The sequence below is a fragment of the Amblyomma mixtum genome, chromosome 1 (genome assembly GCF_055824585.1).
Source record: "Amblyomma mixtum isolate Tamu chromosome 1, ASM5582458v1, whole genome shotgun sequence".
Classification (NCBI taxonomy): domain Eukaryota; kingdom Metazoa; phylum Arthropoda; class Arachnida; order Ixodida; family Ixodidae; genus Amblyomma; species Amblyomma mixtum.
This window is the reverse complement of record NC_143012.1, coordinates 160,550,003-160,566,622: the sequence shown is the minus strand read 5'-3', so window position 1 is coordinate 160,566,622 and position 16,620 is coordinate 160,550,003. Positions and strand designations below refer to the sequence as shown.

Below are 16,620 nucleotides of genomic sequence, written 5' to 3'. Positions count from 1 at the left end.
ATACATGCTTTCCAGAAGTCATGATTCCATACTTTTGTCGCCTACTCCAATAGATGAAGTCGAATCCATCATAAACGCTCTTAGGAGCACTTGTTCACCTGGCGATGACGAAATAGCCGTTTTTCCGATCAAATGTGTTGTTAGTAGTATCGCTGGCCCTCTCGCACATATCTGTAAGAGAATGATGCTCACAGGAATTTTTCCTGACAAACTAGTAGTTGCGCGTGTTACAGTGCTCTTCAAAGGGCGAAATAAAAATGACCCGAACAACTATCACTTCATTTCAGTGCTGCCACTGTTTTCGAAAGTAGCTGAGCGTATACTTTTTAAGCGAGTAAATAGCTTCCTTCAAGCTAAAAATTTAATTTGCGAACAGCAGTATGGCTTTCAGCAAGGTAAATCAACCCAAACAGCACTATTAGACATAAAAAATTGTTTAATTCAGAATTTTGAAAATAAGTTTTAGACTGTTGGAGTATTTCTAGATTTTTGCAAGGCTTTTGATTCGGTTAAGCATTCAATATAACTTCAAAAATTAGAGATATACGGAATTCGTGGAATTACCAATACGCTATTTGAGAGTTATTTAAATGTATGGAAGCAATACACAAAAATACACGATACAAAATCTGAATTTGGTTTAGTAAGCTATGGCGTGCCCCAAGGTTCCATTCTTGGACCCCTTTTGTTCATTGTATATATTGTGAGACAGGAGACAGAGCGCAGGATGGAGCGAGCTTTAATGGCACCCGCAAGTATGGCGACCAACCCTTCGAAGAAGAAGATGATCGATGATGATGGATATGTACAGATGAAGACGAAGGTCGCATGTTGTGCTTTGAGCGATGATGATGGATATGTACAGATGAAGACGAAGGTCGCATGTTGTGCTTACACTTTCTCCCCTCGCGTACGAAAGCGACCGGCCCGGGCGCAGATTAGAGCACAGTAGGGCGACGGGCAAAGGGTTTGAGGCGGGAAACATGAACAATCTCGGCACCTCGGCAACGACGATCATTAACAGGATGAACAGGGGCAACGCGATAGTTCACCGGGGACGTTTGTTCAAGTACAGTATACGGACCAATATAACGGCTCAGAAATTTTTCACACAATCCCGGGGTACGCACTGGAGTCCACAGCAGTACCTCATCACCAGGGTGAAAAAATATGGCACGGTGGGAGAGATCATAGGTGTTTTTCCGGGAGGCTTGGGAGGCGTCGGTATTCAGGCGGGCAATGGCACGGCAGTAGGTAAGACGAGAAGTAAACTGTTCGTGAGAGAGTCTGGAAGAGGTTGAGGGGGCGGAGAAGAAAGACGCTTCGAGGGTGAAGGTAGGTTGACGTCCATACACAAGGAAGAATGGGGAGAAGTTGGTGGTTCTTTGCACGGCACTATTGTATGCAAAGGTAACGAAGGGAAGCATGGTGTCCCAGTTGGTGTGGTCGGGCTGGATGTAGGTGGCTAGCATATCGGACAGCGTGCGATGAAAGCGCTCTGTGAGCCCATTGGTCTGAGGGTGATAAGCTGAAGAGGTTTTGTGCACGGTTCTGGAGGCGTGAAGAACTTCGGCAAGGATGCTGGAGAGGAAGGACTTGCCGCGGTCACTAATAAGGACACGAGGAGCTCCATGGCGCAGAAGGATGGCGTTCAGGAAGAAGTGGGCGATCTCTGAAGCAGAGCCGGAAGGAACAGGGGCCGTTTCAGCGTATCTAGTTAAGTGGTCGATGGCAGTGACGATCCAACGGTTGCCCGTTGGTGTTAATGGTAAGGGACCGTAGAGGTCAATCCCAACGACCTCAAAAGGGGAGAAAGGACAGGGGAGAGGCTGTAGAAGGCCCGCAGGGGCAGACGTGCTCCGTTTACGACGTTGGCAAGAGATGCAAGACGCAATATATTTTCCAACAGCGGTTGAGAGGCCAGGCCAAAAGAAACGGCGCTTGATGCGGTCATAAGTTTTCTGAAAGCCTAAGTGGCCAGCCGGGGGGTCATCATGAAAGGCCTGCAAAACTTCTCGGCGAAGAGAACGGGGTACGACAGGCACCCATGAGTCACCGAAGGGGCTGTAATTGTGCCAAAGAAGGATGTTGTCGACTAGCTTGAAAGAGTTAAGTTGGCGACGTAGGCGGGAATTCGGTGGCCGCGTAGCACCGCTCAGACGGTCGATAAGAGTCCGGCAGTAAGGGTCGGCCCGCTGCGCTGAGGCGAGATCGCCAAGACTGGGAGCTGGCATCAAGTCAATGGGTGCGGCGGTCAAGGTTGAAATAGCCGTCGAAGGGGTAGTTTGGCAGTTTGAGGATGCGGAGGACACGGGTTGCGGATGAGGTGGTTGGGTTTGGGCGAGGGGACAACGAGATAGCGCATCGGCGTCCTGGTGTTTCTTGCCCGATTTATAGGTGACGGTAAAGTCATATTCCTGGAGACGGAGAATCCAGCGGCCGAGGCGGCCGGTTAAGTTTTTCTGCGAGGACAACCAGCACAGGGCATGATGGTCAGTGACAACTGTGAACTGGCGGCCGTACAAATAAGGGCGAAATTTCTGAATGGCCCAGACAACAGCGAGGCACTCTTGCTCAGTTATCGTGTAGTTCTGCTCCGCTGCAGTCAGTGTACGACTGGCGTAGGCGATGACTTGCTCGCACGAAGAGTGCTGCCGCTGCAGAAGAACTGCACCAATGCCGTGTCCACTGGCGTCCGTGTGTAAAATCGTTGGAGCATTGTCGTCGAAATGTGCCAGTATCGGATCAGATGTGAGAGCCTTCTTTAAGGTAGTAAAAGCGACCTCACAGGTCTCAGACCAAACAAACGGCTGGTCAGCGCAGAGTAGCTTATGCAAAGGGGCCGCAATAGAGGCAAAGTTGCGTATGAAGCGCCGGAAGTATGACGCTAGCCCCAGAAAACTGCGCAGGTCTTTGACGCGCGATGGGCGAGGAAAATGCAAAACTGCAGCCACTTTGTCGGGATCAGGCTTTACACCCTTCTGGCTAACGACGTGACCGAGTACCTTGATAGAAGTGGAAGCAAAGCAACATTTCTTGGTGTTTAACTGTAGGCCGGCCTCAGAAAGTGCGCTTAATACTTCATCGAGACGAACAAGGTGTTCAGAAAAAGTCGAAGAAAAAATGACTATGTCGTCGAGGTAGCATAGGCACGTTTTCCACTTCAGGCCTCGGAGAACGGTGTCGATCATGCGCTCGAACGTGGCCGGAGCATTGCATAGGCCGAACGGCATAACGTTGAATTCGTATAATCCGTCGGGAGTGGCGAAAGCAGTTTTTTCCTTGTCGGCCTCATGCATTGGTATTTGCCAGTATCCGGATCTTAGGTCGAGACTAGAGAAAAATTGTGCACCTTGGAGACAGTCGAGGGCGTCATCAATCCGAGGCAGCGGATAAACATCTTTTCTAGTGATCTTGTTAAGGGCGCGATAGTCAACACAAAAGCGTACTGAGCCATCCTTCTTTTGAACCAGCACAACAGGCGAAGACCAAGGACTCGAAGAAGGGCGTATGATGTGGCGCTTGAGCATGTCGGCTACGTTATCTTGAATAACCTTGCGCTCACTAGAAGACACACGATACGGGCGACGGCGAATGATGCCCGAACCATCTGTGTAGATGCGATGCTTAGCTGCTGTGGTTTGGCTCAAGGTTGTTGCCTGGGTATCGAAGGAAGCGGCATGCTTGGTCAAGACGGCAAGCAATTCATCTTTTTGAGTCGGGGTGAGACCGGGGCTGATAGCAGCTGAAATAGATGCAGAGGCAGAGGCAGGGGTCGAAAGAGCGAAGCTTGATGGGGCAGAGGAAAGAACGGCCACAGGTTGAGTGGTATCCACAGAAGCGATGGCTGTGCCTTGACGCAGAAGAATGGGTTCCGGCGTAGTGTTGAAGGCAGTCAGTAGTGAAGACCCATTGGTGAAGCGGAGCAGGGACGCGACGAGAAAGATGCCCCTTGAGAGAAGACGGGGGCTTGGTGTGACGAAAACGTCCCCAGCGTTGACGTGGGCAGAAGCAACAGAGAGGACATCTTCGCAGCCGGGGTAAAGTACATGATCAGCGGTGGTAACCAGATGATGAGAAGGCAGGACAGAAACGGCTGAAAGGTCGGATTCAGAAGCCTGTAGAGTAGGGGGACAGCAGGTGATTACAGCTTGCGCAGAGTGGAGGAAGTCCCAGCCGAGGATGAGGGGATAAGCACAGGAGGGAAGCACAGCAAATACTATGTAGTGCAGGATGCCGTCGATAGTGACTCGTGCCGTACACAATCCGGAAGGACGCATTGATTCATCATTGGCAGCACGGAGAGAAGGACCACTGTAAGGGGTGCGCACCTTGCGAAGACGAGAACATAAATCAGAACTAATTACAGAAATGGCGGCGCCCGTATCGATCAATGCTTCTACGACAGTGCCTTCAATGTCAACGGTTAACATGTTCGATGGCTGTGCAGGAGGAATTGAGAGGGCGGCGTGCGGTGCAGTTTTACCTCCGGAAACTGCACAATTTAGTTTTCCGTGTGGCCAGTTGTCTGGGAGGATGGTGGACGTAGAGGCGACGACGAGCGGCGGAAAGGCGATGGGGAGCGGCGGCGCGACGGCCTGTCGGTCGAGGAGCGGTCCGGAGAGGTAGAGGGATAGGAGGGACGATAATTGGTATGGTCAGCAAACGGTGGGCGGTAAGCGTACGACGAGGGCGGAGCGTCTTGAGAGAACTCCCCGTACGATGGGCGACGAGGAGGACTGGAGGCAAACGCCGGACGGTAAGCAGGTGACGAGTACGTAGCTCCGTTGCGAAAGTCTGGGTACCACTCGCGCTCGTCGCGTTGACGCCGACGACACACACGGGCAACATGCCCGCGAATTCCGCAGTAGTGACACACCGGCCGACGTGCAGGCGGACTCCAAACAGGACACATAGCGGGGCTCGGGGACACAGAGACCGGAGTTTGCTGGACGGGCTGTGGATGCGACGGGTAAACAGCAGCAGGAGGCGTCGCAGCAACCTGGGCATAGGTAGGCACAAAACGCGGTACAGGTGGTTCTGCAGCCAAGGGGCGAGTGACCGAAGCGAGCTCGTCTTTGATGAGATCACGCAAAGGCGAGGACGACGGGGCTGGAGGCGGGTGGGAATCAACTGGCGGTAAGGTGGAGCCGTGCAGTTCCTCCCGGATAATGGAGCGAATGAGGGAACGTAAGTCCACGTCGGGTGAAAGTGGGGTGTCCCAGGTGTCTTTTAACCGAAGCGACTGAAGGTCGTCAAGACGATGGCAAGTTGTTCGGATGTCTTGGACTGACGTTGGATTCTGAGCAGCAAGCGTGTTGAAGGCAAATGACCCAAGCCCTTTCAGAAGATGACGTACCCGATCGTTCTCTGACATAGCGCTGTTGACACGTCGACACAGGGCAAGCACGTCTTCAATGTAGGATGTGTAGGACTCACCGGGTAGCTGAACGCGCGTATCTAGCTTTTTTTGTAGACAGCGGGGCTTGCACCAGATGTGCCAAAGATTTGTCGTATCTGTGCCGAGAAGTGAGCCCAGTCCGGGATGGCATCTTTGTGGTTGACGAACCAAGTCTTGGCCACGGCAGTGAGGTAGAACGACACGTTTACAAGTTTCATCGCTGAGTCCCAACGATTATAGGCACTGACCTGGTTGTATTGGTCGAGCCAGTCCTCGACATCGTCCCCACGAAGACCAGCAAAAATGGGAGGCTCGCGCTGGAGTGTGGTGATGGTCCAAGTGGGGTGTCCAGAAGATTGGGAAGAACCGGGTTGGCTCATCATCGCTGGCTCCAGACGGTTCGAATCGAGAGGAAGAAGAACGGGAGGCCCATCGGGAGTACGAGTGGTGTTGTCGCTGACGGTATCCATCGGTGCGGATGGTACGAGCAGGTGGCGACCGGAACGTAGCTGCAGTCTGGCGGCAGAGAGGACGGAGGGATCGAGAGCACACTCCACCACTTGTGAGACAGGAGACAGAGCGCAGGATGGAGCGAGCTTTAATGGCACCCGCAAGTATGGCGACCAACCCTTCGAAGAAGAAGATGATCGATGATGATGGATATGTACAGATGAAGACGAAGGTCGCATGTTGTGCTTTGAGCGATGATGATGGATATGTACAGATGAAGACGAAGGTCGCATGTTGTGCTTACAATATCAATGATATTGTTATCTTTTCAAATATGTCAAGCATTATCTTTTCAAATAACGAATGCTTTGAACAGAACAGATATGATGCAGATAGACTTTAATAAAGGTGCCCAATTTTTTAAAAAATACTGTAAGAAGTTCCTTGTGAACAGCGGTAATAAATTCGCATTACTCTAACTATTCCGAAAAGTGTAACCTTTGTTCTATCTGATATTCCTCTTGTCATGTCCTACTAACTGTAATATGATCTAATGTCTTCGCTTGACCAAACTTTTCAATGCTAGTTTTGTTTTATATACATTGTTTTATGTACATTGTTTATGTACATTGCTTGTTTTATGTACACTGCATGTTTTATGTACATTGCTTGACCGAACTTTGTAATGCTACTTTTCTTTTATATACATTGTGCAAGGGGGCCGGGGCCCTTGACAGGCGCTCCCTCGCCTTTAGCCTCGGCCCCCTCTTGGACTGCGTCTGAGGAAACAATAAAGACAGAAAGAAGAAACGTTCCTCTAACTACTAATGTTGTGCTGACACAAATGTGTTTTTTTCAGGCTCTAATCTACAAACACTTGAACAGAAGTCTAATGTTTGGCTGTAAGAGTAAATGATCTGGCTCTCTGTTAATCAACTTGAATTGAAGGTTAGCAAAACGAAATTTATGCTTTTCCACGCAAAAAAAATAAGCCAGTAGATCACTACATCTCACTTCAGTTTAATAACTTAAGAATTGAAGAAGTACATAGCGTTCGGTTTCTTGGTGTGTATTTCCGCAGTGATCTTGGGTGGACCGATCACGTGAATGGCGTCAGATTGAAAATGGCCCAATCGTTATGTGTGATTTATCGAATTAGACACATTGTGCCGCAACAGGTTAAAAAACAATTATATTTTGCTTTTTTCCACTGCCCCCTAGTATATTGCAATCTAGTATCGGATACCTGCAATAAAACTGACTCGCAGAAATTATTTTCTCTCCAGAAAAGAGCCTTACGAGCCTTATGTCCAAATACAACTAATGAAACAAATCTCTTCAAAACTTTTCATGCACGCAGTTTCCTTAACTCCTACAACTTTAGTTTAGTGATTTACATTTTTCATAAAATTAAAGAGGGTTTCACTTCTTTCCGAAATATGTATCTTTCTAGAAACAATTAATACGAACTGCGCACGGTTTCTCTATCCACCACAAGATCCAGAACAAATTATGGAACGCAAAGTGTAAATAATCAAATTGCAGCTTTGTGCAATGCGCACCCATTTTAGTGGAAATAGCTTAGGAAGCTACGAGTTCTATTGCTTTTAAAAAGAAATTCAAGCTACTTTTTCCTATCTTGTAATTTTGTGTTTATTTGAGTGGGTTGGCACTGTTTTTTCTGTTTTTTTGTTTTATCAGTGTTGTGGATTTCTTTCTTCATTGCATATTTGTACGCCATTGTCTGTTGTCAATTTTGCAAAAGATTTTCAATTTGCTGGCATTAGTTGTGCTGTACTTTTCTGGTTAGATAGTTCGAGCGTAACGGTGTCATGTTTGCTTTTTTAAGATATCAGGAGTGTCTTTCTTTGTTTCTCTTTCAGATTAAGCAGGTTACCTTAAAGTTTGCTATTCTTTTGTTATAAAGTTTTTTTTTTGCATATGTTGTTTGCCGTCTTGTCACCTCTGTCCTGATGTGTTTGCCGGGGTGTTGGCCTCGTCAGGCGGCATGCTTTGTCTGCCTCCTTTTGACTCTCTCCGGGCGCATATTGTAAATATGGCCGAATAAACATTTCATTTCATTTCATTCATTTCATTTCATTTCACTGATAAGTGTAGTTTCGCAAGATGAAACGACAAGCCTTATTCTGGACAGCTTCCAACTTCTCTATTAGGTATTTTTCATGAGGTGACCACATGGATGAAGCATATTCTCGCTGCGGTCTCACAAATGTATGTAAGCTTGTTTACGCTCGTGAGGGGTAGTGCTCTGTAGGTTACGGTGAAGGAAACCTAGTGACCGGGTCGGATTAGCGAAAATGGTGGTTATATGTTCAGCGCATGAAAGGTTTGGTGTAAGACGGACGCCTATATACTTATACTGCGCATTCCGAGCCAATGTATCGTTATTAATGTTGTAGGGAAAATGCGAATTGGCTGATCTTCGGCAAAAAGAAACGATCTTACACTTAGAAATATTTAAAGTCATTAGCCAGTCGGCATGCGCGATCGAGGTCACATTGAAGTGAGAGCTGGTCATTAGTACTTTTTATTGGTCGATAAATAATGCAGTGGTCATAAAATATGCGTATACAAGGCCAGACGTTTACTGGCAGGTCATTAATGAAAATTATTAAGAGTAAAAGACCGAGGACGCTTCCTTCCGGCACACCCGATGTAACGTCAGAAAGAGGAGAGGAATGATTATTAACGACGGTGTACTGCTGGTGATTAGAAAGAAAGTTACGGACCCATGACAAAGTTAACTGATCGAATTAGAGCCCCGAAAGCTTACACATTAGTCGGTAATGTGCTACCCGATAAAATTCTTTGGCAAACTCTAAAAAGATGCAAGCGTGTTCTATGTCGATGCTGCGGGTCCCAAGCAGGGAATGACGACTATCGATGTAGTGCACCAAAATAAAGCAATGGACGGACTAGTACTGGCTAGCCAGGACATACTGACTTCGCAAGAAGAGGCGATTGCTCTAGCTGCAACACACATCAGCTCAGAATACGTTCTTACAGATTCACAGACAGCTTGTCGCAATTACCCCAGGGCCAGGATCGCACCGCTAGCAGCTAAAATCCTACAAGATATCTACACCCGTGGCTACCAACCCAAACACAAACACACAAACACAAACACTGGGTACCAGGTCACCAGGGTATTACAGGCAACGAGAGCGCACATGCCTCAGCCCGAGCATTTCTACCCCGGGCACCCAGTACGGATGCCGTGGAACCTCCTATCTCACTAATAACTGGCACTGACATACTTCAGCACTTAAGATTATGTCGTCGGGTCTACCCTCCGTCTTCTAAGGCACTAGACAAAGGGGAGGAACTACACCTCCGAAAGCTACAGACCAACACTTACAACCACCCACGAAAACTACACGCAATATATCCGGAGTCATGTGACTCACAATGCAAGTTCTACTGGGAGAAGGTAGACCTGTACCATATGGTATGGTCCTGCCATAGAAATCAGGCGGTCACTGCTAATAAACCAGTCAACGCAGGAGGGGTGGGAGGCAGCTCTGGCGAGCTCAGACGATACGAGTCAAAAAGAACTCATCGAAAAAGCCCCGACAGCAGCATACGCCAATAGGGTTCCAGACAGAGAGCTCCAACCACCGCTACAGCCTGCTAAACAATTTCATTACAATATTTTCACCCCCACCGTTTGTAATTTGAGTTTCGTGTTAAAATGTAGGCCTGTAGTAAACTCAAACTGCGTCTCACAGTTAAAGCCTGTTCTGAAACCATGCTGCTTAGAGAAAAAGTGATTAGATTCCAAGTGATTGTAGATGTGCGGTGCGAAAATGCGTTCAAGCATTTTGGAAGAGATGTATGTAAGTGAGATGGGGCGGTAATTTTCGTGTGAGTGTTTGTTGCCCCTTTTGAAAACCGGCACAACGTTTCCTATTGTTGCAATCGGTGGGAAGCTTACCTGCAGATATTGACTGCTTAATGATATGAAGTAAGATGATGCCGCAGATGGAAACGGTATTTTTTCTACTATTTTGGAATTAATTTCCTCAACACCAGAGAAAGAGGATACTTTAAGGTTATTTACCAGGTGTACTGTGCCATCAAGTGCAGCGTCAACTGGTGCCATGCAGGGGTAATCAAAATCTGGTACATACGGGATGTTAGATTTATCTTCTTCACTGAAAACATACAAAAAACGAGTTGAAGGCTTTAGGACAGTCAGCATCGGCGTAGGGGTGTTGTTAAGGTCATGTATTTAAATTTCATTGCTGATGCTATTCTTACGTATTTTTTCCAAGAACTTGCTTGGGTTATTCTTAAGTAGCGCAGGACGGCCTTTTGAGAAATATTTATTTTTGCATCGAAAAGGAGGGAACAATACAGTTAGAGGAAGTTTTTGTATTTACGCCACGCGCATGGCGCACATTCGTGCTTTGCGTTTTTGTATAGTCGTTTTTTCTCATTTCTCCTGCGCTGATGCTTTCTTGTAAACCAAGGGTTAGATTTATCATTTGATAGTGTAATAAGTGGGACGTGTTTGGCTGCGACTTCGGAAATCTTGTCTCTAAAAAGAACCGAGTTATCTTGTACAGACATGCCTTGAATAGAGGGCATAAGTATATTATCGGGAAATGCTTGAAGTTCGTCATTTATCTGGTTTTAATCACCTCTGTTATAGTCGCGAATCTTTTTCCTCCTGATGCCTGTGAACAGAAGTGGAATGTTATTTGTGAGTTGAAGTAAATTATGGTCGCTCAATTCATCTAAGCAATTTATGTCGCGCATTTTGTCAGGGGCTGTTGAAAAGACGGGGTCTAATATATTAGAACCACGGGTGGTTTGGGTAACTATTTGAAATAGGTTGAAATCTAAAGTCAAATTTATAAAGCTTGTCGAAGCAGCCAAATTTGATGACAGCTTTGCCCTGTCGATCTGTGGAAAATTGGAGTCTCCGAGTAGATAAGTTGCATCTGCTGGGAACAGCTCAAATGCCCTCGTAAGGCTTATACGTAGTTGCGTAAAGGAGCGACCGGAGTTCGGTTTTCGGTAACAGTTGCAATGAAAAGTTTTAAAGAGGAAATAATGCAAAATGTCCAATTGAGCTCAAGAGGGGAATTGATATAGATACAAATGATGTGAGATGTTTTTGTCCTCAAGAATACGCCACCGCCTCGCTTATGAATGCGATCACGCCTGTATATATTATATGAGTTGGAGCCGGAAAGAACTTCGCAGTGCTTGTGTAGCATGTAGACATGTTTCAGTGAAAGCTGTAATATCGTAGTCACTGTCTTCGAGAAAAGATGTGGCATGAACACTGTTGAGTAAGATACTTCGAACATTAGTAAATGATATTGATAACGGAAAAGATATGAGAGGTTTGGGTTTTTGTGGACGTGCGCAATATTGCCACGTATGAGCTATTGATTTAACTGCCCTAAAACATCAGTAGTGACATTGTGGATATATGGTTTTGAGTCCATGCGCATTTTAGCAACTCATAACTTTTACTTCAATTTATGCTGTTCTGCCAATCAGCTTTGTCCTTGTCTTGCGCGTTGCAAGCGAAAAATCCTCACGGATTGCAAAATGTGTTCCCTTATGTTTGGGCCTCAATGAAAGAATAAGTGCTTTGCCCTTGAAGTAGGTAAACTTTGCAATTATTGGCCTCCGATTCTCAGCGTTGTATTTCCCGAGTCGATGAACCCACCCAAGCTGATGACAGGTAGTGGTAATTTCTAACTACTCTGAGCGAAATTTTATCATTTTATCCACGGATATTGCCCAGCCTTCATCTGACTGATCTTCTATTTCGAAAAAAAGGAAGCTTTGAACGCCGCATCCTATTTCCCGCATCGTCACACATTGACGATATGGCTGTAAGCTGGTGCGAGACGCACACCATGTAGGCTTTTTTTTCTTTCTCTGTTGTGCTACGTGACGCGATGGCTGCTTCTAAGGTCGCTACCTTAGCGACAAGTAGCCGAATTTGGTTTTCACTTTCTGCATGTTTTTCTTTAGCACCGTCTAACTCCTCCAGCAGTAAAGCACAACCGTCTTCAAGTTTACGAATCCTTTCTAGGGTAGCTGCAAATGCGTCAGCTTCACCTTTCAATATGGGACCGGGCTGGGATTCAGTGTCACCAGTCACCAGGATTCAGCGTCATCGGTAAAAATGGTACTGATAAACGCGAACATTCGCTTTAACATGTCTTCGAGAGCAGGTGGGCACGACACCGCCAAAATACAGCAATTGTTACTCTTAACACAACTAATTGTTAACATTGTTATTCTTAACACAATAAGGTTGCAGCTGCCTCTTGTTCAAATGCGTTTTTATATTTCTGATGTGTTCTAATTTCCTATCTGAGCATGATCCCCGAGTAGTACAGGCGTATGTGTTTTGGTTTAGTTAGGCCTGCACAAATTTGCTCTGATTTCATTTCTTACGTATGATCAGGCTGATGCTGGCTTGTAAAAGCTTATGGCTGCGCTAATTGTTTACCCCAGAAGCGAGGTTATTATTTCATGCAAGAGATCTGCCCGCTTGAAATGATTTTCCTGACCGCCAGTTTTTGCTCTGCTTCCTAGATCGAGCTATTGCGGTGAAGGGCACATGAATTCAAGGATTGCTTTTTATTCATAAGGTCATTTTGTCAGTGGCATTTTGTAGGTAGAGCTGTATGTTATACGTAATTGGCAGCCTCATCAGGATTACTGTTGTTAACTCATAACTCTGTTCTGAAACTAATCAAACGTCTCTGCCGCTTCAGCGGTACAAAGGATTTACTTCCAACTCGCGGCTCATAAGCAAAACCCAGGAAATCTGCAATATGTACGCATGAGTATCATTAAAATAATCCAAGTCAATTTCCAACCACCATTTCAGAAGCCCAATGTTTCTACCGGGTTAGAAAGTACTTCAGAAATTGTTTACCTGAGGTTGCCGTTGCCGTGAGTGCGGGACGAGACTGCTGCCGCACCCTAAGCGAAAATGAAAGTCGGCTCTTTTCATAGAAATGATTTGGCAGTGTCTTGGACTGTACAGTAATAAATCTGGGTTTGTTTAACGTCGTCGGCGTCACGGGATTTAGACAGGCAGCGGAAATGCTGCAGTCCCTCGATGGCACGCTGGTTATATCCGGTGATTGCTCACCTGCGTTTCATGTACAGCCCATCCGGTTTAGCAGTTCTGATGTGCAACAGCTGGTCTGAGAATAAGCCAATCATGATAAAAATTGGAGATGGATAGTATGTGAAAAAATAAATGTAGAAATATTGTGGACAGAAATATACTTAGCTCGTAATAGACGGTATAAGCGCAGCCCTCTAGCTCATTATCATGATATGAAATATCGCCGACTGCTAATGCGCAATAAAGAAAAAAAATGTCCAAAGCCACAACCACCTGCATCACTCGCACATGTTCAGACAATTACTGGCACACTGCCTGCGGGAAAAATATTAAGCCTAGGCAACTATAAAGCAGTAGATTAAAATAACATCACGTGATCACAGCCAGAGGTCCGGTCAAACTGGACACATACTAGATATGGTCATGGCGGGCGGAGAGATCAGTGCAAATCAGGGAACAAACAATTAGGTATGTCCGCCAGCAGCAACGTCGTCGTCGGCACGCGGCAATCGCTTTTCATCTCTGTATCATTGAGTCGCTACACTACCTTCGATTCTAAGGATGCAGCGTCCCGATGCAAATTGAGAGAAAAGACAACACACGGCGCAAACGCACACACGGCCCCGGCGCACCTAGCTGACCGATGTAGAAGGTTGTGGGAAGTGACGACAGGCAAATGCGATCATCGCGCGTAGCTAGGCTTAAAGGCTACGTACACATTCCACGGCGAGGACACGGCGTGATAACTGTCTTAATCCGTCGGGCATCACATCGCAGTTTATTTCACCGATACGGTGAATAATTGCGTATGGCGCAATGTGCGACTTCATGAGTTTTCCCGAGATACCTCGACAGCCTACCAGCGTCCACAGCCAGAGATATCCAGAAGTTGAAAATGAAGGTCCCGATGACGGAGACTGCACCGACAACCTTCGGAATGGCGTTACTGTATGCGGAGCCAGCTAGTTACCGGCTTCCTGCGCGCTCTCGCAGACACATCCGGCACGATCGGCCACGTCAACAGGCGGCTCATGCGGCCTCATTGCGCGAATCATCATGGTAACCTGTCTGCGTGCACCAGCTCGAAGGCGGGCATACTTGTCGTCCAAGGCATGTTATAATGGGCAAGAAAAAAAAGGTAAATAAAAGTGCCCAGCCCGCAGAGCCAATTGGCGCAACGGTCAACACGTGCTGGACAGTGGTATAAGCGAACGTAACATAAAGCAGCCCCTCATCTGAATTTCCATTCGCTACGTCCACGTACATTGCGAATGGATCTGCCATCGTCTTGATCAGCCTCTGTCACCTTCGGACACTATTCTTGCGCTCCCAGACAGCCTTATCTCATGTGAGGGTAGGTGTCTTTCTCTCTGAGGAGATGCCCTTGACTCAGCGTGGCAAGCTCAGCCAGAAACCAGCAACGAAGTGACCCGGTCCCGAAGTGGCCAGTTTCGCCGGTCGCAAGAGAGAGAATGGGCCGAACCCAAGCGTTCACAAACGAAACAAATTGTATACGGCAAGCAGGTGATATAAAAGAATTTTCTAACTCGTATTAACATACACAAAGTGATCTGTAATACTCGCGCGAAATAACAGTCGAGAGACTAGAATACAACAAAGAGCTTTGCGCGTATAGTGCCCGAACACAGGAAACAGACAAGCCAACAAAGCACACTTTGCTCACCGGGCGCTGCACAGTCCGACGACCGTAGGATCCCAACGGAGCAGTCCCGCACGCTAGCGCACTCTGCCTCTCTGGTCCGTGGCTGCACGAGTGGTGTTGACCCGGGGAGTCGTGCGGGCCCTCTTCTCCGAAGCTTAAACGACGGCATGCGCTCCCAGACAGCGGTCAACATCCGTGATATATAGGCGCGTGCTGCGTCCTCCTTTTCGCTCCAAAGCAGGCGCGCACATACGAGTACACACAGCTGTACATTTGTACTCTGTATATTTGCACACAGCTGCACAGCTCTTCAACTGTACGTCTGCATTCTCATTTCCATTCGTCAGGCGTGGAGACCGGCTTCCAGAAAATTTTATTTCTTTATTCCGTGCCGGCACCGCCGACGCGCGAGCGAAGTACACTGGGCATCACTCAGCACGCTCAAGCTACACCCTGTACGTCGGCAATGAGTTGCATTTACTGCAATTTTCTCGATTGTTCGATGGCGAGTGAAATGTAGAGGGCAACAACACACACAAGGGTAGGCGCACTCCGGAGTTTTTTTTCTTTGGAGCATTTACCTATTTTTAATTTATCTTAAATTGGTGTTAAACCTGGCAAAGCATTGCTGATCCCGGCTTCCGCTCTCTCTCTCTTATGTGCTTTTGTTCTTTCATTTTCTGAGAGTAGGAATAAAAGAGGATCTTGTCCCAATGCTCCAAAATTTTCTACGGCTCGGCTGGCAGGATTGCTTCCGCACCGCACCCGTCTTCCGAATGTGAGCCGAATTTCATGACAGCCTCCACGTCATCCTATTGGCTTGCGGTGGTTGCGACGTAGTTCGGCGGCAGCGGCGGTTGGTGTATCTTAGACGGAAGACCTCTGTGAGCTTAGCGACCATTAGCGCTGTTTGCCTTATGAAGCAAACAGCTGCTAAGAGATCCACGAACTCTTTTTGTGCCTTTGTTGCTTTGTGCCGAAAGTGTAACTTTGGATTGTGAGATAGTTGACGGAAAAGCCCGAGTAGTAGCCGTACGCAAGTTTGAAAGGTTTAGGTGGCGCAGTTTTTGAACAGCACGCACATGCTGCTGTGGGTATTAGGTTTCGCTCACCCTTGAAATGGACGTGACATGCTGAAGTTATAGCCTGTGCAGCCGTCAAAAACGAATTAGGATACCAGTGTTTTGCTGACTGCCGGTGTTAAGCGCGCTAATTCAAATCATATGAGACTTGCACATCTTGGATGCTTTGGGCGTAGCGCCCTACGAATTCAAAAGCAATTGAGCTTTCAACTCGGCCCTGCTCGGCTTGTGTGGTAAAACTTTGTTGTAGCATCCACGAAGATTATGTGAAAAGCTTATAACGGTGGGCAAGGTAATTTCGCTCTATGTAACCGTAGCCCGCATTGCACCCCCCGGCCGATGAAGGAGCACGAAAAATTCACTTTGAGGCCTACCTTTTGAAGAACACGGCAGGGGCTTGGTGTCGCCGCAACAGAACAAGATCGGGGCGTAGCAAGAAAAACAAGGCGATTACCTCAACGGTATATTAGTGGTAGTATCACACAGGCGCGCGCCACGACACCAATGCCCTTCGATAGTAATCTGCGTCGACGTCGTAGCCACCTATGGAGTTCCAGCTCGTATCACTGTTGCTGGAAGCCACATTTCCGCGAGTAAGTCACCGCGCAAGCAAATGTTCAGCAAGTGCAGTTTTATTTAATATTTCTTAGAACATGTCTTAGGACATGCTAGAGCAAAGACCGTTACATGCGTAAAATAAGGAACACATAATTCGCAAAACGCAGTGAAGTGCGGCAATGCACCTTCAGCTAATATCTTTGAAAAGAAGATCGCTTTCCTGAAATCTCCTGCGCATGCGTTCAGTTCTTCTTAAATTCATTTTGTTGAAGTGGCTTTAGTATATGCATGCTTCACTGCCATCAGTAAAACTCATTTGCAAGTTAGCGCCGTG

General features: G+C 47.1%; 1 protein-coding gene across 1 annotated transcript in view; it reads right to left on the bottom strand.

Annotated features, from left to right (window-relative positions):
- Positions 1 to 14,730, bottom strand: part of LOC149369541 (uncharacterized) — a 146,789-nt gene extending 132,059 nt beyond the window's left edge. The window contains exon 1 of the mRNA XM_089558874.1: positions 14,668 to 14,730. The gene's annotated coding sequence lies outside the window, so the exon portion shown is untranslated. The remainder of the gene's footprint in view (positions 1 to 14,667) is intronic.
- Between the last annotated feature and the right edge of the window lie 1,890 nt (positions 14,731 to 16,620).